The sequence below is a fragment of the Lissotriton helveticus genome, chromosome 3_1 (genome assembly GCF_964261635.1).
Source record: "Lissotriton helveticus chromosome 3_1, aLisHel1.1, whole genome shotgun sequence".
Taxonomy (NCBI): Eukaryota; Metazoa; Chordata; class Amphibia; order Caudata; family Salamandridae; genus Lissotriton; species Lissotriton helveticus.
In genome coordinates, this window is record NC_136061.1 from 264,561,397 (window position 1) to 264,586,008 (window position 24,612).

Sequence of the window (24,612 nt, forward strand, 5' to 3'; positions counted from 1 at the left end):
GTGTCCCATACTTCATTGTTAAACAGGTCATCAAGAAGGGCGCAGCTTGGGAAGCACCGTTGTTGCTCAAACCCTTCCGGACGGGGGACCTTAAGATGGAGTAGGATGGGAGAATGGTCAGAGTATGTTCTAGGAAGCATCGTGAGAGAGTGAAACGAACTTGAGACACTCGGGGAGATCAGCCAATAGTCGATCTTAGTCTAAGTGTTGTATTGGCCAGCATAATGCGTGAACCCCGTGTGGGTGGAGTTGTGTTTGCGCCAAATGTCTAATAAGAGAAGGTGCTCGCAAATTCCAAGCAGGGCCCGGCATGCGTGAGGTTTGGAGTCAGGGGAGGTGGAGGTGCTGTCCGTTGCTGGGTCAGGGAGTAGGTTGAAGTCCCTCCCCACGAGGAGAATATGGGACCCAATTTTGTGAGCTGAGTGTATAGAGAATGAAATAAATACAGGGAGTCCGTGTTAGGGGCGTAAACGCATACTAAAGCAATCTTATGTCCCATTAGTGACCCCGCAGCGATAGTATATCGTCCCTTGCAGTCGGTCACTATTGAACTGGGACTGAAGGGGATTTGTTTGTGTATGAGAATGGCTGTGCCTCTGGCATAGGTGCTATAGTTGGCAAAGTACCTATGCGCACCCCCACTGGAAGCAAAGCGTGTGTAGTCTGATTTGGGCAAGTGTGTCTCCTGTAGGAATGCAATGTCAATGTTGTGTCAGAGTAAATAGTGTAGGACGTGTCATTTCTTGCAGTTGTCATTAAGGCCCCACCGTTTCAGGACATTAAGGAGAGGCCAGAGGGACCTTGTACACTACCTAACTGGGCCATCTGAAAGGTGTGGCATGTATGATAGATGAGGGCAGTCTCAAGTCATCATTATCCGTGACAGTGAACAGTCGCATGAAAATCCAAAAACATTTACAGGTTCAGAATAGTCCCTCCCCCACCCCCAACCAACCTCACTACTAATAAAGCAAGGTCTACCCATAACTAGTAATTGTAGTCAAAATACCAATTGGCTTAACAGTGGAATGATCAAAACCCAGAATCGGTACATCAGTAACACGTAAAACCAAACCAGGGTGTACACCCAAGGGGGGTTGGCAACACCACGCCAGTTACCCAGCTACTGAAAATATTTTGTAAAAATGAAAGTCATTATCCCCAAACAGTCATATAGCAATGGAAAGAGAAGTGTTTGAGGTACTCATTCAGAGCCTGCTCCTGAGAAGAGTTCGATGCTAGCATCAGACCAACTATGAGGCGGGGAGGGATGGGAGGGGTTGGGCTATCGAATATGCGGGCCTTACCATTTATGTCCACCCTCATTCTGGGAGGATATAACATGCCATATTTTAAACCTAGGTTCTTAAGGGTGGATTTGACACCAGTCTACTGCGGCAGGCCTCTTGTACCATTATAGTGAAGTCAGGATATAGCGATAACTTGGAGCCTTGCCAGATGGTATCGCCGCGCACCCTCGCAAGGCGCAGAGCGGTGTCAGGGTCCTGATAGTTCATGACATGTGCAATAATGGGTCTTGGAGGGCCCCAGTGAGCAGTCGGCCCACTCTTTCACAAATCCCGGTGTGAAGGAGTCCCTCCCAAACATGTCGGCCAACAGAGATTCTACGAAGGTGTCCAGATGGCCAGTTGCAGTGGACTCTGGCACACTCATAATGCGAATGTTGTTGCGCCTACTGCATGCTTCCAGAAGTCCTAATTTTTAATGGTGACATCTTTAAGAATGAGTTCCACTCGCTCAAGTCTGTTAATGGATTGGGTAGTGCCATCTTCCACGTCCGAGATGCGGGCTTCCGCGACATCCAGGCGCGATCGTGTACCTGAATTTTAGCCCCCATGTCCGCAAGACTCTTGTGGAGAGCATCAAAGCGACCATCTAGAGAACGAAAGCCTGCTCTCATCTCTTGAAGCAGCGGTTTGGATGGGGCAGAGGAGGGGTACTAGGGGGTCCTAATATCCTTCGCTAGTACCACCATCCAGTCCTTTTTAACCCTGACCCTGGAACCTACTAATAAAATTGATATTGGGTATCCAGGAGCCAGTTTTAATCACACTCTACTGCATTTTTTTTTCACTGTACTCAGTCTTGATTTGTTGGTTTCTGTTTGTGATAACTGTTGTCACTTTCAGTTGTCTGTTACATGTTGTCCTTGTGTATATACAAAATGCCAATGTCTGCACACTCGTGACCTTTGTTTATAATTATTATTTTCTGCTTATGCCTCGTTATTCTCCACCCCTCTTTTGTGTGTACCAGAGTCAATTAGGGGGTTCGGGGTGGTTGAATTAGATATAGACCCTCTCCCCTTTTGTGTGTGAGAACTGTGTGTTGCACACCCTGCGCATGCTAGAACCACCCTCAGAGGCTGTGTCGGCTAGTTTTTCAAATGTGAGCATCTTCTGTTTGGCGTTTTTGTGGCTCATGCCGCACTGCGATGTCGCAGGAGGGGCTGCTGCGGGGTGGTCCTCAGTATGCACTGCTCGAGGAAGGGTGAGGCAGGTATGTTGCAGTCCGTGGATGGTAACCAGGCCCGAGAGGTGGACTGCAGGGGCAGCCAGAGGAACTGTTTACAGCTACACGGCAGTTGGAGGAGCGCGGCGGTGAGGTCTAATTGGAACGTATGTTTAGCGCTGTCGCCCAGCCGGTAAGGAGCAAGATGGCATCCAACCATGGCTTATAACAACTGCAAAGCTCCCTGCAGGGCAGTGGCGCTGCACAGGACCACCAAGAACCGAGTATGTTGTGGTGCAGATGGTGCAGAGTAGTAGCGGTGGTCTTCTTGGTCTAGCAGGAGAGCCAGAGGTGGTCACTGAAGTGGGGTAGTGCGTAGTGTTGTGGGCAGCAATAAGGGAGGCCTAGTAATGGAAGCAGCAGCACAGAGCCACTCTAGGAGCTGAAAACGGGTGTAGGTATCGCTTGTTCGGCGTTGGAAGGGTAGGGCCGTTAATAGGCCGCGCCAGGAGTTTGCCACCGATTGCGCTGTGCGTCTGGGGAGCCCCCGCGCCCGATGCACTCACCGCCCCAATATCTCTGCCGGTCCGCCAGTCAGTGGCCCCTGGATCCACTCGTCCCGGAGCCGAGGCCAATGAGGAATGCCGCGGCCGCTCATCCAAGGCACTCCGCTCGCTGCAGGTGTTGTCTCACGGATCCCGGCAACGGCGACCTCGTTGTGTGGTCAGAGTGCAGCGCCGAGTAAAGTCGCTCTCAGGAGTCTGGCCGAAGCAAGGATGTAGCGGGTATTGCTGTGGAAATGGGGGAGAATAGCTGATGGACTGGGATGGCTGGCGGAGCTTCAATGCGGCTTGGCCACGCCCCTTTTGTTACTCATTTAAACTGAATTCGATCTATCTTTAGGAAAATTGTGCCTTCAAACTCACATTTTATTGCTACACACCTTATTGCAATCCATGGCTGGATGGTTGGATGGCCATTAAAAAACGTATTAGCCTATGTCAGGGCCACTGGGTTTATGTAAATCTGCGGCATGGCATTTTTTGTATTATTATGGATTTACTGCATTCGCTACATAATCCATAATCTGCTGCAAAATGTGCAGATTTTAACCCAAAAAATGCTTTTACCTCACATGCGCACCGGAAGGCCCTACACAATACATGACTGGTGATCTTTCAGTTGCTTACTGCTGTATTTGGGAATTAAATTAGCACGAATACTGGTGAAATATTTTCCAAGACCGTCTTATCGTGAGACAAAATAATGAGGTAACGCTATCGCAAAATGTGGTGCATTAAGCCACATAATTTACCTTTCCATGCCACATAATGAATTCAACCGCGCCACACTGGCCTCTACTATAGGGATGGATTCATTTCCAGCTCCTCGCCTTTAAATTATTATCGCTCCCCACAGAATTTCCTTGCTGAATACTCCACTAACTGATCGCGTCATTTATTGGTTGAAGCCAGGGTGATAGCGTTGAAAACATGAGGCTACCTTACTTCTTTTGAATGTGTCATCATTAGTAATTTCTCTGGTTAGCATTATGTGGGACTCACAGAAGTGAACTACTGTGACCAATTTTGATTCCCAACTTCGGATTCATGTTCTAATATGCTTGTCAGATATCAGTGGTTTATAGCACAGTTTTTTTATTTAGGCGCAAGGCTTATTTACTGTCCCTTAAAAATATTTCTAAAACATTCGCGAGTTGAAAACATGTCACCGGAAGTGATCTCCTTCCAGCTTATTCACATAACATGAATGGTTATTATGTATCTCAGCACTTAGTCCCTCACTCCAAATAGGCAGTGAGACCCGATTCAGCCAGTACCTTCCCATTTGCCAGGGACCGCCCATGTTGGAATGATATTACTGTGGATACGTCTGGAATCAGTAATTCTGGGTGCAGGAATATTGCGTTGCTATCCTTGAGGCACCCATAATTAATACCCTAGCTCTCTTATTTTACTTTTTAAAAATAAGGATGCAGTTTGCTTCCATCTCCTTGCTTGATATTTTACTCTGCACTCATCTTTTGTGTTAATCAGCCGCCATCTTCCTAAGATTGAGAAAGAGTTTTGCAGCCCTCAATCAATTAGAAAAGATTCTTTTTTTTTTTTTTTTTTTTGAAAACCTTTATTGACAATGAAAGCTCACAAATACTGGCCTACAACCCCACGGGCTGGCCAGAAACAGAATGGTCAAATAACCAGCATACAAAAAGAAGATCTGCACAGGATATAACATCAGGAGCACTGGTGAAACAAGAAAGACCATCGAGCGTTCAGCAAGAGCAGGATAATAAAGGTTAAGTTTTCTAGCACGGGGAGGGGACCAAAAGAATAACGGGCCGTATACGAGAATACAAGGGAGGGACCGCGGCAAGCCGCCATTTTATAAACACAACGTAAAAAATGAAGCCATATAATCAAATCGAGCAAAGGACAAAAACAGAATCAGACCATCAAATAGCGACAGTGGCAACAATCAATCGCGCACACTCACCTCCGCCCCCACCCAAACAAAGAAGACGTGGTCAAAAAGCCCCATCACAAAAACTATGCAATACGCACCCCAACGGAAAAAGGGCACCTCCATAAAGGAGGAAGGGAAAGAGGGAAAAAAGACAACAGAAGGAACACCCGCCAGACCATGCATCCTCAGGGGGAAAAACAGGACAATAAAACCGGCATGCGATGTAACAGCAACATAATACCAGAATAGGCAGCAAACCACAATCAGCCACACACCGGAAGAAGGACAGAATACCCCCGGGGGAGATACAAGGTGACAGAGTCCCGAAAAAGTGAATACACAAGAGCCATAGAACAAAAAGGGAAAATAAGGGGGGAAAAAGACCCCCCGACACAAACAGACCCCCCCCACCCACCCCTAAGCCCACCCTGCACCCCTGCAGAAGGCTACGGCCTACCCCCCCGCAGCGTGCCTGTCGCCCTAAGTTGAACCCGAAATTTAGTGGAACAAGAAAAGTTGGAATTAGAAGACAAAAAAGGGGGGGGGGGAAAGGGAGGGAAGGAAAGAAGGGAATAAAGACATACAAACATACACACGGGGGAGGGCCAAAGACAGGAGTAAATGCACCCATCCACCCGCCCGGGTAAGGGTCCAAGTCCTCGGGAAGCCAAAGAGTATCAGGCCAAAGTCCAGGAGCACTAACCAGTTACACAGAACCATATCAGGACACAGAGATCATCCAAACCGTTCATGAACCACCGCATATAGGAGCCAGTTTTCATCAGCCCTGACCCTTTTTATCCAAAGCAGTAAGGGTCCGATCCATCGAGGACCCTGCCAGAAAGAACAGAAGGCAGGCAGCAGGAAAGTCCAACGGCAGTCCAAAAAAGTCACAGGAAGAAAAGCATGGAAGATCCAGGAAAGTCACAGAATGTAGCAAACGATGCAGGCACAGTTCCAAGGATATATCCATAAAAGCCGACCCATCCGGGCCGGTACAGGAGACGTCATCGGGCAGTGGTGATTGAGAGGGACCAGGAGAATCATGAAAGTCCGGCAAAACAAAATCCGGCTCCCGGGCCAAGGGCAGAGGAGGCAGCACAGGAGGAGAAGGCGCCATCAGGATGCGCGCCTCCGGGGTGGCAGCCGGGGCCGAGTCCGCCAGGAGAGTACCAGCCACACCCCGCGATATCGATGCCTCATCCGGTCGCGGGGGCCCGGGAGGCCCGTAGTGAGGAACCGTCTCGAGAGCCAGGAGTGGCGCGGCCACCGATAGCCGCCAGGATAGCAGGATGGTCAGGATCCCCTTAAGTGCAGGAAAACATTCACAGTATCCGACACCCGGGCCTTGTGGCGGGCCCCCAGTGCTCGTCTGGGCCCGGCCCAAACAAATGGGGCTGGTCGCCATCTTGAGAGCCCGAACAGGCCGCGCGGCCAACAACCGCCGCCGGGGCGGCATTAAAGCAGATGAAGTCCCGTCGACAGGCAGAAGAACACCCCGGACAGGAAGGGGGGCCACCAGAAGAAGGGGATTCGCCGGCCCTCCAATGTCGCCAGTCCCGTTCTCCGAGTCCGGGCGGCAAAGAACAAAATGGCCGGACCGGAGAACAAAGGGGGAGGAAGCCGAACACACGAGGAACCCCAATAATGAAGGGCAGCGTCACCATCCAAGGCCGCTGCCACACAGGAGTCTCTCAGCCAGGAACCTCCGGCTCACACGAACAGCGGCCCTCCAATCACCTCCAGCGCGCCCCGAAGGGCAAGCCCGCAGGCTGCATCCGGCCCAGGAGCCGGGACGAAGAACCAGGCCAGTCCGCTCTCGAGTCCCGGGAACGATCGGGGACACTGCACCGGACCCACAGCAGCCAGGACAACCGGAACAAGTGGTAAGTGCCTGCAGTGCGTCGTAGTAGTACCACACAGCAAGGAGGGCTTCCCGGGGCAGGATAAATGCAGGATAAATGTGAAAAACACAGGCGGGCGAACGGAGCCGAGCTAAAGCGCGGCCATCTCGGTCGCGAGCTAGGCTCCTCCCCCTAGAAAAGATTCTTATTGAGCTAAGCTTTGATGTGGAGTGAAAAGGTGTACTAAGGTAATAATTAGAACTACATTATCAGTGCCTAAAGGTAATTTAGGCAGTGCCTGGAGACTTTCTTTCCCCCCTAGTAATATCAAGGTATATGCCTTCGGTTGGTCTATTCATACTTTCAGTTTTGAAGTCCTTGCGACTGGAGGCAATTTTCTGTCAGGATTGCAGGTGAGACCCAGTGGCAGCTGGCATGGATAGGGGTTAGGAGGTGAGAAAAAAAAATTCCCTTATCTCTTCACGGCCGCTGTCTCTCCTCTGTTGTAGCTTCTCTTATTGGGTCCAGGGACTCCATCCTCCAGGGGCCAAAATGTAAATAAAAGGGGAGGGTGCCCTCCTACCAGATCAGTTTTTGGCCAAGGGGACCCTATCTCCCAGGGCCAAGTTCACTTGTTATGGGGAGGGGGGCACGCGCCCCCCCACCCTGAGCCGTATTCAGCATCGGGGACATCAGCCCCCCCGGGGCCCAATGTATTTATAAGGCAAGAGACGCCACATGGCACCCCCCCCCCCCAAACTGTATTCAGGGCCAAATAGATGTATATAAGGAGAAGGGACTGCTCAGCCCCCTTGCCTAGCCATATTCAGCCCCGTTTTACACAACTTTTCTAACTGTTCATTCAAGGGAACTCTCAAGGCCATGGGAATACTTCTAATTTTATACACTACAGGCATAGCATTTTTCTTCAAAATTATTCTATGGACAAACTATTTAAGTGTAGAGAAGGTTTCCAGTTCCTATCAGAGGGGGAAGGTCAAAGGCTGGCAAGGAGGCCGACAAGGAGATCTGTTCCCTTAGGAGAAAGGGGCCTCACACACACCAAATGGTGTCATGGTTCATCATCGGGCAGATCCGTGTTGGGCCGCCGCTGCAATGCCCAACGGGACCTGCAGGGGAGCACTTTACTGAAGTTCTTTTGTTTTACCCGACGTGAAGAGTGAGGTGTGGTGTGTGTGTGTGAAAAGAGCGTAGACTGGTCAAAACATTTAAGTAAAAATAACTAAAAGAACGCAAAGTACTCTTTAATAATTGGGTTCTTCAGTTATGATTGAAAACATATGAACTGGCTATAAATGGATAAGATGATCCAATCAAGCGCAAAGTGATGTTTACAAGAAGGTCAACATGTTTCATGCCCCATTACTGTCAGAAAGATCATGGCATTTCATCAGGACCAGTGTCCTTATCTACTCGTGTGAGGGTCAGAAGCAAGTACATGTGATTAGTACCGTACCCTTAATAAATCACACTGGTGTATAGCATAATTTCAGGAAACACTATATAAGAGAGGAACGGTGATAATCATAAAACAGAACAATGAGTACTGTAGTATCATGCTGCGCACTGCGAACAGCATCATACAAGTAGACATCACCATCCTTGCGGAGTAAATGTGGGATGTCCACCAAAGTCATGAGAAACCATAAAACAGGCAAGACAAACATATAGTGCACAGTATAAGCCCTGAGATAGAGCAAACATGAAATGTAGGCAAGTGCCCCAGGCCTGGCAGTGGAGACATACCAATTCGGGGGGGGGGGCAAAGGGGGGAATTGCTCCTATCGTGGTGGCAGCACGGAACGCTCACTGGCATGCCAAATGACCCTTATAGGAGGACAAATAAAAGCACATAACTGTGAAAGTAACATGACAGAGTCGAAAGGGATCACTGAGCTGGCAAACATGAAGCCGGTCCTGCAAAAAAAGGAGGAAATACTCACAAAGATCATTGAGGGCATCTAGAAATCGACCTACTCCTCGCTCTGCCTGTACGGGAGTAACTCAGCCAGCGGAGGAGCGTGTTGAAAAGGAAACCCCATGCAATCAAGTCGAGGAGGGGTAGGCAGGAAGACTAGCTAGGATGCTGTCTCGAGTGAAAGTGTCCCTGGATAGGCCCCATTTTGCTAGTAATACTGCATGAAAGTAAATGCCGAACTATGCTCATGATAGTGGGAGGGCCCGTAGTAGATTAGGCCACTCAAGGAGTATCCTAAAAACGTGCACTCGCACTAGCTTATAGGCTGTATGACAAGAGAGCTGAGCACTGGCAAACTCCAGCCATGAGTGGGAGGGGCCGTAATAGGTCCTGGCCACTCAAGGAGTGGTCCAAAAACAGGCACCAGCTAATAAGTGGCGTGTACAGGATGACTGAGCAATGATAGACCTGGGCCAGTAGAAGTGCTTCCCCAGGGGTGAAAAGTATATAGAAGTCCTGCTTCCACCTTGAGAAAAAAATCACCATATGGACGGGAAGGACAGAGGTAAGTTCAAAAGTGGAGAGAGCATGAACCTAGTGCGGTATCACTAGGGCTTACGCTAACACACTACGAGATAAAGATAAAAACACACAGTGCCAAAAGATTAAATTATCACCAAAGTGTGTGTATTAATGAGACATGGCAAAGAGGTCAGAAGAGGACCCCAAGGTGTAATGGGGGTTAGGGGGTTTACAAAATCACCTCACCCCAAGGGATGTCATCATTGAGCCCAGTGAGCTGTGTGGACAGACGGAAAATCTGTCTTTGTTCCTTGCAGGATAAAGTGTCCTTGTGTATCTGTCTGTGGGCCTCCACAACTGTCCAATTTAGATCATCAGGGGTGTGTTATGTCTCCAGGTAGTGGGTACTCATTCTTGACCTGGTCTGTTTACAATGTATCCCACTCCGATGTTCTGTGATCCTGGTCTTGACTGCCCTAGTATTCATACCAATGTAGCATTTGTGACAGGGGCACGTGATCATATAAATGCAATTTTTTGTGTTGCAATTCAGGTTTGCCAGTGCTCGGCTCTCTTGCCATGCCGCCTATAAGCTGATGCACATTTTTGAGACACTCTTCAAGTGGCCCGGACCTATTATGGCCCCTTCTACTCTCATTAGCATAGGGTGGCATTTACCAGCAAGATGGCGCCCACCCAGGAACGCTTTCACTCGAGACGGTGTAGCATCATGCTAGTCTTCTTCCTGCCAAACCCACCTCGACTTGATAGCACAGGGTTTCTCTCCTCCGCCGGCTGATTCAATCCCATACCGGCAGAGCAAGGGGTAGGTCGACTGCTAGATGCGCTCACCAATCTCTGTGAGTCTTTCCTCCTGTCCTCGCAGGACCTGTTTCATGTTTACGGGCCCAGTGATCCCCTCTGACTTTGGCGAGTTTGTTTCACAGCTGTGTGCTTTTACTTTGTCCTACATTAGTGCCTTCTGGCATGCCAGTGAGCAATCTGTTCTTCCACCACGATTGGGGCAATGCCCCCCCCGCCCCAACTTGGTAAGCCTCCACTGCATGGCCCAGGGCACTTGCCTACATTTTATGTTTGCTCTCTCAGGGCTTAATCTGTATACTATATGTTTGTCTTGCCTGTTTTGTGGTTTTTCATGATTTTGGTGACCAGCCCACATCTACTATGTAAGGGTGGTGACGTCTACTTGCATGCTCCTGTTCACAATGCCCAACAGGATACTACAGCACTTACTGTTCGGTTTTATGATTATCTCTTCTTCTCTCTTAGGTAAGTTTTGCTGAAGTATATTATATACCAGTGTGATTTATTAAGGGTACAGTACTAATCACATGCACTTACTTCCGACCCTCATATGAGTAGATTAGGACACCGGTCCAGATGAAATGCCATGATCTTTCTGACAGTAATGGGGCATGAAACGTGTTCTTTTTTTGAACAGAACTTTGTGCTTGATTGGATCATCATATTAATTTCTAGCCAGTTCATATGTTTAAACCATAACAAAAGAATTAAGTTATTAAAGAGTGCTTTGGGTTCTTTTGGTTATTTTTACTTCACATTTTTGACCAAGCTACTCACTTCTCACACTCACACCACATCTCACTCTTCATGTCGGCTAAAACTAAAGAACTCCGGTAAAGAACACCCTTGCGGGGCCCATTGGGCATTGCAGTGCTGGCCCAAGAAGGAGCTGCCCGATGATGAAGCATGATAGCCCTTGGGGTGTGTGAGGGCCCTTGCTCCTAAGGGAGCAGATCCCCCTTATCTGCCTCCTTGGCAGCATCCAACCTTCCCCCTCTGATAGGAACTGCATGCCTTCTCTACACATAGTCTTTTTAGGGGCGTGTATACTGGACCTTTATCTGCCCCTGGTTCCTCTTCTTTTTGTTCAGACAAATTTTTTTAGACATCCAAGTTCATGCCCTAACAATCTAGGAAATACTTGAACTCACATGGACGTATCATTATCAGTTGTCAACAAAACACGTTCCTTTCTATTGGGATCTAGCCTTCTGTCAAGAGCTCGCTGACCTTTCCACCCCAGCAATATCCTTCCCTTTTCAACTACATACACTTTGATTATAGCACTTAGAACTTTAAATGACAACTTAAATTGAAAATGGCCAACAATTGATAGCTTGCCCCCACAATAATCTCCTGGTTCAATGTGCGTTTTGATTATGCGTACTCTTCCTAACTCATCCAAAGTTCCTTTATCAATCAAAGTGTAGGGAGAGCATGATTCTGTCCATATTTGTACCTTTACAACACATGCCCGCTTGACATTTGGGAGGACAATATTCTTCATTGATAGAAGCAGGTCCCATGTCCAGTGTATTCATAATTTCATGCACCATCAACACTTCAAAAAACTCATCAAAATCAGACGCATCTCTTGTATTATTTTCTTGTCCATCACCATGATGGACCATGCTAACCGAATTCTTTCTGCAACTACCATCACTATTACAAACCCTTGCAAAATGTCCCAACTTTTTGCATTTATAACACTTCACCTTCACAGCAGGATAATTACCTGATGTAGCAAGATGTTTTACAGTTACACACCAAAAAACACTGCTTTTTGATATTATTTGCAAGATATTTTTTTTCTTCTTCTTTAGATATACTTTTATTTCCTGACTCTTTAACTTAACACACCTTTTGAAATGTTTTCAATTCCTCAAATCAACATACCTAGTTGCATTCTCTACTCACTTAGCTACCTCTATAGGTTTTTCAAACAATGGTTCCTTCATCCTCAATAATTTCACTTGTATAGTTTTATTATTCGTCCAATTGATCACAAATAATTTCCTCTTACAATTCTTTAAATGTGCAAGTGACAGCTAAATTAAGTTAAACCACTACATACTGATCCACAGTCTCATATATGCCTTGCTCTTAGGAGAATAATTTATGCCTTTCCACAACCACACTAACCTTACGTACGACATTTTTCTTCCAATGCTTTCATAGCACACACATACTCATCCTCAGATTCCTCTTTCATATCGGAATTCTCATCAACGCCATTCTCTTGACTTCTCCCACCAGGCAATACCTTACTTCCTTCAACGCATAAACTATGTTTCAACATAGCCAATTCCTTTTTGCAATGAACACATATCCCCCAATCGCCTCCAAATATGTTTCAAACAATTCATGCCAATCCTCCCACGGCATTGCAGGATTACCCGGATTAGCCAAAAATGTAGGCGGTGGAGAAATTGACTGCACTTGCTCTTGCTCAACTAAATTACACCGTGTATAAGTGTAAGTGTAATGTTTGCCCTCTAAATCTTCCTTTGACTAAGTAATTACTCCATTAAATTCACACGTTGCACAATACTGTTCCTTAAAACCAAATAACTAAAATAAATAAAGTTATCACCGCCGTCTCCCGATGATGGTTGAAAATTCACTCTGGGTCCCAACAACGAATGTTAAAAGTTAATGTTCATCCTAACAATATGGACGCCACTGTAGTTGTAGTCACTTCTGTGTTCACTTTCTACTTCCACTAACCGTCAACTTGGATGTCAGTCTGTTTCCTATTTCAATTACTCTAGGTGTTGCTGTGCTTAAATCTCTGCATGGAGAACGTCCTTAAACACTCCAGTTACTCCCAAGAACGCGCGTTGCCAGCCTCCACAACAACTTTCAGTAAGCCCCACCGCTGATCTTACTAGTCTCACACGAGGTTGCTGAAATCAGTGGGGCTGCAGCAATGTTTGATATGACTAGCTCAACTGTCCTCACACGCACCTTGCTGCAGCATGCGGGGCAGACACTACGCGTTGCTTGAGCTCAAGCTGCGCCTGCATTTCTAGTTTTGCCACGCACCACACTGTGTGACTCGCTTCGCACAAATGCCTCATCGTAGCACGCGGGAAGTCAAAATGCTTTGATTGAGCTTGTGCTGCTCCCACTGTGGCGCTCCTGGTTCGCCTTGGCCTCCTGAAGCCTGCAGGGCAACAGAACAACAACGTTGAGTGCTCAATTCCCCCCAAAAATATTAAATCTTCTCTCACTGCACAGTACTCACCCTAGAGATTTCCTCACCCCTATCCCAAAACGTAGTCCACCGTCTTCCCATAGCCTACACACATTTATCAGAAGAACCTGATAACAAGAATTTATCTTCTCAACCACAAAGGATCCGGCTGGTCCTCTCTTCAGATAACAATCTCATCCTCTTTGCCAATAAAACGTTCCTCTTATAATAATTTCTCAAAGCATGGAGATGATTTTGAACGTTTAAGTAAGAAGTATGAAACACGAGCAGCCCAGGATCAGAGACAGCAGCAACTGTCATCAAGGAGTCAGTCTACATCCCAACTATTCTACGTTCCAGTGTTGCTTACATCATTGTCACAGTTATCCCCTTTAATATACAACTGAAAGTCCCTAAAAAATAAAAAGGAAGCCATATTGTTTAAACCTGTACTCCACTTTATGACACTATACACCACTCTATGGCACTTCACTCTAACCCACTTTACTCTCCTCAACTCTACCCCACTCCACTCTATTCCACAATACGCCACTCTGCACCACTGTATGCCAATGCACGCTATGCCACACTATTCTACCTCACTTTACTCTAGCCCACTCCAAACTACTCTACTATACTGTATGCCACTCCAAACTACTCTACTCCACTGTACGCCCCTCTACACCATAGTATGCCACCGCATACCACTCTAGTCTACACTACTATACTCTATGCCTCTCTACACTACACCACTCTCAGTACACAACTGCACTCTACACCTCTCTACTCCACACCAGTGCGCTCTACTATGCAGAAATGGCACTCTATGCCACTCTACTCTACCCCAATTCACACTATGCCACTCTATTGTATGTGACTCTACTCTAAGGAACTGCACTCTACACTACTCCACTCTATGCCACTCCACTCCACTAAACTCTACAGTGCAGCACTCAACGCCAGTGCAGTCTATGTTTCTGTAATCTACTTTGCACCACTCTACTGTACCCCATTTCACTCTATGTCAGTGTACTCTAGCACAATTCTCTCAATCCCACTTTATTGTACACCACTGTACTCTACGCCACTTAACTCCACCACACTTTACTCTACCCCACTGTACTGCACGCCAGTCTAAGCCACTTTACTGTACGGCACTTCAAGCGTCTGTTGCGTTTGGATTGAAATCTTTGGCAACTACCCCCGTGAGTGCTGGTTTTCTTCCATGAACTGGAATAAAATGAGCTTTGAGATATATATATATATATATATATATATATATATATATATATATATATATATATATATATATATATATATATATATATATATATATATATATATATATATATACATATACATATCTCAAAGCTTTGAGATATATATATATATATATACACATTGAAGATGTTCCTCACTTGAGAATTGCATATGAATTAACACATGATGTTACAGGTTCTCAAATAACGGACACTCAAATCCTCCAAGATATGGAGATAAAAACAGATAAAGGTATGAAAACCCCTTTCAAAGCAAAATCAAAATTTTATCCTACTCTATATCCAGGAAATAAAATTGACCAATTTTATGAGTTAGTAACAAGTGATATTGAATCAATGACAAACACGAATCAAACAAACAAAAGAGAAAATTTATCAAAACGAGAACGAGTGGCAATACAATCTCTAAAAAACAACCCATTGATCGAAATCAAACCCGCAGACAAGGGTGGCAACATCATAATAATGGATAAACAACATTATATAGATGAAGCATTACGTCAACTAATGGATGAAAAAAACTATGAATTATTAAAGAAAAATCCAATTCCGGAATTAATAACTGATCTGGAAGCAAAATTAAACAAATGGCAGAAAAATTGTCTGATCACGGAAAATGAAAAGAAATATCTAATGGTTGATCATCCTATTATACCGACCATGTACTTTTTACCTAAAGTGCACAAGACGTTAAACAAACCACCGGGGAGACCAATAATCTCCAGCTGCGGGAGCCTATATGAGAACGTAGCAAATTATGTTGATTATTTCATAGCTCCTTGGGTTCCTACTCTCACATCCTACATAAAAGATACAGGTGATTTCCTGAAACTATTGAACAATACAGAATGGCAACCATCATACATGTTAGTTACCATTGATGTGGTGTCACTTTATACCTCGATCAGCCATGAAATTGGCTTGAAAGCAACAGAATTTTTTCTTAAACAGCGACCCATCACTGAACGTGAGCATTCCAAAATGTTAGCAGACATGATTCGAATGTGTTTATATAACAATGTCTTCCTATTTAATCAGAAAATGTATAAACAAAAGTGTGGAACGGCCATGGGAGTTTCCTTCTCTCCAAGCTATGCGAACCTCATGATGGGGTGGTGGGAGAGGAACATAGCTTGGAGAGAAGAAAACGACCAACATATGGCAAAAGTAGCACTATGGGTGCGTTTCATTGATGATTTGTTTCTGTTGTGGAAGGGCACCGCAGCGGAATTTGAAACCTTCCTGGACATCTTAAACTGTAATGATGTGGGTTTGAGTTTCACATTTAACATCAACTCTAAAGAAATTGAATTTCTGGACATTAAAGTATTCATAAAAGACAACAAAATTGAAACGACCACACACAGAAAGCGAACAGCAACAAACAGCATTCTCCATGGTCAAAGCTTTCACCCTAAAAAACTGATAAAAAGCATTCCCTACGGAGAGTTTCTTCGCATGAAGAGGAACTGCTCAACAACTGAGGAAATGGAGAAAAAGTTTGAAGATACCAAAAATCAGTTCCAAGAAAGAGGCTACAATTACAGAGATATAGCAAAAGGGGAAGAAAAAGCCAGACAAAAGACAAGATTGGAAACATTGACTAATAGAGAGAAAAACAGAGAAGACATGACTGAGGAACGACCAAGAATGATTGTTACATATAATAAGGAAAGCCACAAGATTCAGAAAATCCTTTCAAAGTACTGGCATATACTAATGAAAGACCCAGATATAGGAAAAGAAATTGGAACAGGCCCTCTAATCTCATACAGAAGAGCGCCCAATCTAACAGACCATTTGGTAAGAAGTCATTTCACAGTTAAAAAACCAACAGACTGGCTTCAGAAAAGGAGTAATGGATTCACAAAGTGCATGACCTGCAAGGCCTGTAAAATAGGTCAAAACACCACCACATTGAGAGACCCCACTGGTAAAGAATTTCTAATCAAAACAAAGATAACCTGCGAATCATCATTTGTGGTATATATGCTGAGATGTTGCTGCGGAAAAGAATATATAGGCAGCACGAAATGCCCTTTGAAAAAAAGAATATTAGAGCATATCCGAGCGATACAGAATGATGACAATGCCTATGCCATGGCAAAACACTTGAAACAACATGAAGGAAAAACATGGCAGGACATAAAATATTTGGGACTAGCAACTATCCCAAACCAAGAACGTGGGGGAGATAGACTCTTAAAGTTAAGAAGACTGGAGTCGAAATTGATAATTAAATTTAAAACCAAGCATCCGAGAGGTTTGAATGCAGATGAAGAAATGCACGTTCACCTGTAAAAACAATTGTAGTAAAACCTAAAATATGATACAGTATGCTTTGCTTACAAGACGATCGTCCAAAGTTGATGAATGTGCTTAATTAATGAATTATTTGGGCTGAAACATATATGAATAGAGGCACACATGTGGGGCAAAGGGCACTCAGCCCTAGTAACATCCGAATCTAAGGATAATACATCCCAGTAATCGTATCACATAAAAAAGTGTGAACGATATAGAAATGAAATTATATGATTATACGTAATAAAGATCCTACTAAAGGAACAATACGTATAAACTGGGAATGAATCCTTGGATCCTTCCCCACATATCTGCCCTATACATTTCAACTGAAAATAAAGTTGTAAAAAAAGAAAAAAAGTTACCAAACAGTTAATAAAACTACATAGCCCAGAATGCATCACCATTATGTAACACATGGTGCAAGTATAAATTGCGAAATGAAAGAAGGACTAATTGTAGAACACTGCCGTGACCAAGAACGTTTGTTCGAAACGCGTAGGAGTTTTGCTGTAGACCTGAGCGATTAAAACTGAGTTTTACCTGCCAAGAAGTGTGCCGCGTGCCTTTTTGTTTTTGAAATAAAATTGAGACACGCTCCCGGTCTCAAACGCGGGCACCAACAACAGCGTTCCCTCTGTGACGGGGACATTTGCAAGGATATATATATATATATATATATATATATATATATATATATATATATATATATATATATATATATATATATATACATATACATATCTCAAAGCTTTGAGATATATATATATATATATACACATTCAACCAGCGTGTTCCTCCCTGCGATCCCAGAAAAGAACAACACAGGAGCCGTTGCCTCTGTTCGTGGTGCAATTTAATTCAGACACAACGTCCTACGCGTTTCGGAGTCAACTACTCCTTCATCACGGGCAAAGTTTGTGCATTTCAGTGTAGTTAATAAAGTAAAGTAAATGTCACGTGATAAAAACATAAACAAAATACTTCGCCTGCAATTGATTTGAAATAGGTGATTTACGTGAGTATCTTCGTAAATGTAATGCATGCCACGATTTCGTACAAGATGATGGCAAAAGCAATGTTGTAATTCATTTGATAAAATTAAGACAAGGTTTAGACCAAATCACAGAAACACATGCGTTATACGTTACTCATGACAAGACAACGCTTGTTATTGCGCAATTACTACGCATTTCCCAAATTAAGTATACATAAATTATAAATTGACGGTTGCACAAAATTCCAATAATAACAGTTGCACAATGTTTTTGAAAATATTGTACTGTAAACTAAGCAATGCAACTACCAGGATCGAACCTCTGGTCTCAAAAGACAGCACATGTCCGTGCTCACCTTGTCTCTTTGTCTATTGAGCTATGTGATTTACCATGTTAAATGGGTGAAATATTAAAGCTATCATATTCACTCTCATTATTGATCCCCTCAAAAATAATGCCCGAGTGGGCAAAACCAAATTATTGATTTCTTTTTCGACAACCATAGTCAGATAATCGTGTTGTAGTTCAAAATATTGCCCAAGTGGGCTAGTCCTTATATATACATGATATTGTCCAGGATAAATGTTCATACAGTTAAATTTCAGGATTGGTCAACCAAACTTATTGCCCTAGTGGGCTATTGCATTCTTGATTGTCAGCCTCGTCCATCATCATTTAATTTGGCATGCACATCGGTAACACCTAAAACAATAATAAAGGCAAAGTCCTATTAAAATCTTCATAATCCAAAAAGACGTTTTATGAAGAAAAAAAACACACAAATCTAAAAACAACTAGCAGAAGGTTATTAGCAGCAATATTATTAACACAATTCTATTTGCAGTTTAGTACAGAGGCACAGACAGTTCTTCGTCCATATTAAATCCATGGGGCACCATGGTGTTGAATCTAATGATAAATTTGGACTCCAATTTCCTAGTTCAAGTAGTCTGTTTCCACCTCGTTTGTTTAAGGGCACACTGTCAATGACTGCAAATTTGACAAGATTGGCATTGCTTTTATGGTGCTCGTGAAAGTGTCGAGCAACCGGATAGGTCTTATCATTTTTTCCAATAGCTCTCAAATGTTCAAGTACCCGCTTTTTACCTTTGTGGATGGTACTACCAATATAGTATTTTGAACATGGGCATTTTAACGTATAAATTGCATATTCAGTATTGAAGTTTAAATGTTTCTGTATGACCCATGGAGCCTCAGTACTGTTGAATTTAAGTGATTTGATGCTACTGCTAAATTTGCAGGCTTTGCATTGGTTACAAGTAAAAAAGCCTTTAACAGCATTGATTTTTGTAGGGCTCGGAATTATGTTACTGCACAATTGGTCACGCAGTGACCTGGGTTTCCGAAAGGTTAAGGATGGATGATCTCCTATGCAATCTTTTAGATCATTATCAGTTTTCAAAACCTCCCAGAATTTATTGAGGCTTTTCTTCACTTCCCACGCCTGTGTGTTATAGGTGGTAATGAATCTTATCTCTTTTTTTGGTTTGGTCTGAACCTCATCAGTTTTGGGGAATAATAGGTTGTGACGGTTGAGAGCCTCTACTCTGGTAATGGCCTCTTTTACAGTTTTAGAACTATACCCTCGTGTCAGGAATCTGTCCCTCATTGTCACTTTCTCCTGTTCAAATTTATCAACAGTACTGCAATTTCTGCGTGCTCGTAGCAGTTCCGCAAATGGTATGCTGTGTATTAAATTCCGGGGGTGGCAACTGCCCGCATGGAGTAGGCTGTTGCCGGCCGTAGCTTTTCTAAACAGTGAGCTCTTGATAGTATTGTTATCGACCTCCAATTTGAGGTCTAGAAACTCCATAGTGTCTTTACTGATCTGGTGTGTGAATTGGAGATTCAGTTGGTTATTATTTAGTTCTTGCACAAATTCAGTTGCTTGTGTCTCAGTACCACTCCATACACAAAAAATATCGTCTATGTAGCGTAGCCAGAGGACGGCGTGGTCTTTAAATAGTCCGATGTTGTGGACTACCTGCTCCTCCCACCAACCCAGGTAGATACCTGCAAAGCTGGGGGCGATGCAGGTCCCCATCGCCGTCCCCTGGATCTGCCTGTAAATGTTATTGTCGAAGAGGAAAAAATTGTTGCTGAAGCATAACTCCATCATCCTGAGCAGCATCTCAGTATGTTGAAGGAAACATAGCGGTCGGTTCTTGAAAAACTGTCTGCAGGCTTCTAGTCCCAGGGTTTGCGGGATACTAGTATAAAGGCTACAGACATCTAGGCCTAACATCAAATAATTGGAAGACCACTCAATGTCACAGATCTTGCGTAAAAAATCACTAGTGTCTAGAACAAATGATGGAAGGGATTGTACCAGAGGCTGCAAAAAATTATCAACATATTTAGAAGTGTTCTCAAGAGCGCTGCCACATGAGGAAACTATCGGTCTCCCTGGTGGTCTTTGGGCATTTTTATGTAACTTGGGGAGCAAATATAACACAGGCAGTTTTGGGTATTTACATGCCAAATAGGAAAATTCATCACTACTCAATATACAATCATCTTTCCATTTGGTGATTTGGTTAGCTACTACCAGCATTGCTTGTTCATAAACAGTTCTGGTTGTTAAGCAATATCTGTTTGTGTCTGCTAACTGTGTGTGCCCCTCTTGTTTGTACATATCAAGAGGCCAGATAACAACATTTCCCCCTTTGTAACTTTGTTTGATAACAAATTCACGATTAGCCTCTAGATCATTCAAGGCCTTACGTTGATTTTCAGTCAAATTGTATCTAGTAGACATTCTGTGCGATTTGATTCTTTTCAGCTCATTAATCATTCCCTTTTCAAAACAATTAATTGCTTCGCAGTTCACTTGGGGTAAAAAAAACGATTTTGGTTTGAATGTAGTGCCCGCCCTCAGATCTAGCGTCAAATCACTACTGGCTGCATTGAGGACAGGGTTGTCAATTATCCCATCCACTCCTGCCAGTTCATGCAGTGTGTAGTGTCTCAATATCACCTATTTGTAAATTTATAACATCACTGGCCTGTTCCCCAACTGGTTTGTTCGATTTATGGGAAAACCACTTTCTCAATTTCAATTTCCGTATATAATGGAACAGATCAATTCTCGTTTCTGTGTAGTTAAAATTGGAAGTTGGACAAAAGGATAAACCTAACATTAGAACCTCCAATTCATTATCATTCAGTTTATAATTAGAAAGATTTACCACAGTCTTGATCTTCATGGTTTCTTCGCGAATTTGCCCCTCGTTCTTGTTCCCACTGGGCTGTCTGTTGGCATAGAATAATTTGGCTTTTTGCCTCCTCTTCCTCCTCTTCCACGCCCTCTTGCCGGGCTGTCGCTGCTGGCCATTGTATTTGACCTTTCTTTTGCCAGTAGCTCGTACTCCCTTAAAAAACGTGCTTTTAGTGTTTCTGCTTCATTTTCTTGTAAATCACGTGTTGATTCAGAATCACATTGTATGATTTGTTCCGTTAATTTGTTGTAGCTAAACTGCAAATAGAATTGTGTTAATAATATTGCTGCTAATAACCTTCTGCTAGTTGTTTTTAGATTTGTGTGTTTTCTTCATAAAACGTCTTTTTGGATTATGAAGATTTTAATAGGACTTTGCCTTGATTATTGTTTTAGGTGTTACCGATATGCATGCCAAATTAAATGATGATGGACGAGGCTGACAATCAAGAATGCAATAGCCCACTAGGGCAATAAGTTTGGTTGACCAATCCTGAAATTTAACTGTATGAACATTTATCCTGGACAATATCATGTATATATAAGGACTAGCCCACTTGGGCAATATTTTGAACTACAACACGATTATCTGACTATGGTTGTCGAAAAAGAAATCAATAATTTGGTTTTGCCCACTCGGGCATTATTTTTGAGGGGATCAATAATGAGAGTGAATATGATAGCTTTAATATTTCACCCATTTAACATGGTAAATCACATAGCTCAATAGACAAAGAGACAAGGTGAGCACGGACATGTGCTGTCTTTTGAGACCAGAGGTTCGATCCTGGTAGTTGCATTGCTTAGTTTACAGTACAATTTTTTCAAAAACTTTGTGCAACTGTTATTATTGGAATTTTGTGCAACCGTCAATTTATAATTTATGTATACTTAATTTGGGAAATGCGTAGTATGGCGCAATAACAAGCGTTGTCTTGTCATGAGTAACGTATAACGCATGTGTTTCTGTGATTTGGTCTAAACCTTGTCTTAATTTTATCAAATGAATTACAACATTGCTTTTGCCATCATCTTGTACGAAATCGTGGCATGCATTACATTTACGAAGATACTCACGTAAATCACCTATTTCAAATCAATTGCAGGCGAAGTATTTTGTTTATGTTTTTATCACGTGACATTTACTTTACTTTATTAACTACACTGAAATGCACAAACTTTGCCCGTGATGAAGGGGTAGTTGACTCCGAAACGCGTAGGACGTTGTGTCTGAATTAAATTGCACCACGAACAGAGGCCACGGCTCCTGTGTTGTTCTTTTCTGGGATCGCAGGGAGGAATACGCTGGTTGAATGTGTAGATGTTGAAGGGGGTGGCTACCCCTGCCGTGAGCCCGCCGATACAGAGGCTAGGGACCAGCTAAAATTTCGTGTTTATATATATATATATATATATATATATATATATATATATATATATATCTCAAAGCTCCAAGGTTCCCACCTGTTGGAGACGCACTCAGACATCCACTGCAGCAACCTTCATGAGGTAAAAGCCAGATCGGCGAGCGGAACCAGTTTACAGCATGCCTGTCGATTCACACCGGACGCGTTTCGTGCTCATTGCACTCTTCAGCGGCGCGACAGTCATTTTGGCATAGAAGCCACACCTCCCACTTAAAAATATGAGCCCTCCTATGGGCGACTCAAATGAGTCTGCGTTGGTTTGTGGGTCTTGTAGTGTGTGCTTCAGTTATGTGCCGCTGTCTGAGCTGTTTCAAGCCCACCAATGGGCCTCCACTCGCTCATTTGAGTCGCCCATAGGAGGGCTCATATTTTCAAGTGGGAGTTGTGGCTTCTATGCTATAAAACCAGAACAACAAATCCCAGAATTCTAAAAAGAAACAGGGACTGGCCTATCTTGTCACATAGTGGTACATTTGGCAGCTATGCACATCTTGCATCAATGTAAAAACATCTCGCTACAGAGTGAGATGCGTCATAACACCTACTCGAAATGAAAGAAAGCTCAAAATGATTCTTTTAGGATTGCTCAAAGCACATAACATAAATATCGTATTTATAGAGCAAAATTTAAGTACATAATTCAAATACTCAATTGTTTGTCAAAATGATTTCCACACCTCTTTTTTAGGTCGAGCCTAGCGACAGCGGACATACACTTTTCGCTCTGTGAGTCATGCTGTATTAGGGTATGCACTAGAAGCACCACCCACTCTCCACCCATATTTGTCATTGGCTTTGCGTAATTGTCCTTCTTAAATGCGGGCTTCTGATTGGTAAACAGGCTGGTTAGTCCCTCCTTGGTACCGCCTTGTCTCCATCTGTTACCGCCCATAAGGACTGGACCTTTTACTCGTCATGTTACACGTTGTGCTTTATCTTAGCTGTGAGCACTATTGTGTTTTATGTTTTTTTTTTTCATTTGCAGTGCGGTCTGCTTTTACTTTAGCTGCCGCACTTTTTAAATTATGTTGCATGCAGCACGGTCATCTTTCACTTTAGTGGCCGTACCTGTTTATTTAATTTGTAGCGCTGTCTGCTTTCATTTTAGCAGCTGTGCTTGTTTATTTAATTATTGTTTATAGCAGTGTGGTCCGCTTTCACTTTAGCAGCACCGCTTGTTTATTTCATTAATTTGCAGCGCAGTGCGTTTTCACTTTAGCGGATGCGCTTGTTCCTGTAAATAATTTGCAGCCCCCACGTGTGCGCTTGTGCCTCCCCCTACCCCTGAATTAAGTTCACTCAATGTCCCGAACAGCAACACTGCACAAGCTCGCCTCAGCATGTTCCCCACCCCTCCCCAGCTTCAGAAAGTTCAGAATCTTGTGGGGCTGGAGCCAGGCACCTCACAGGAGGCTTGGTTCTGTTGTGGTGAAAGGCAGCCACTATTACCTAAACAAGCTTTTGTAATGCAATAGGTCTTGCATTTAATTTACGCGAGTAGAGCTATTGACGTAAACGGCAACAGCTTTTATTTTTGTTTTCGTTTTTTAAAACATAATTAAAAGGCTTTGTCATTTACAATGCCAATAGCTTAAGCTAGCGTAAATGCAAGACCTATTGTGTTCCAAATGTGTGTTCCTTTTGTTTTCAGGGGTATCATTAATCATGAGCTCTAAACGTACAGAAATTCATGCAAAAGCACCAACAAAGGTAATACATGCCTTGGTTTTCAAAGTAGGTTTTTAAATGTAAAATTACAAGAGGATCATACCCTTTGCCGCTTGGAGTGTTCCATAGGTCACTGCGTGAGTCGTTGCTTCCTGGGTTGGAAATACTGGCTGGGCTGACTCGGCCTATCATCTTTCTGAAGATCAGTAAAATAACTACTGTTGCCTTGTGGCAACTGTTAATTTATAGCGGTGCGAAGCCATCTTTCTTTCTTCCGAGGTCGGTAAAATAAATTCCGCCAGGTCAATAAATAGCGGGTCAGTTGTTCGTTGACGGTCTTCTCTATGACCTTTGCCTGGAACGGGAGCAAGGAGATGGGCCGGAAGTTCTTGAGGTCCTTGGGGTCCGCCTTGGG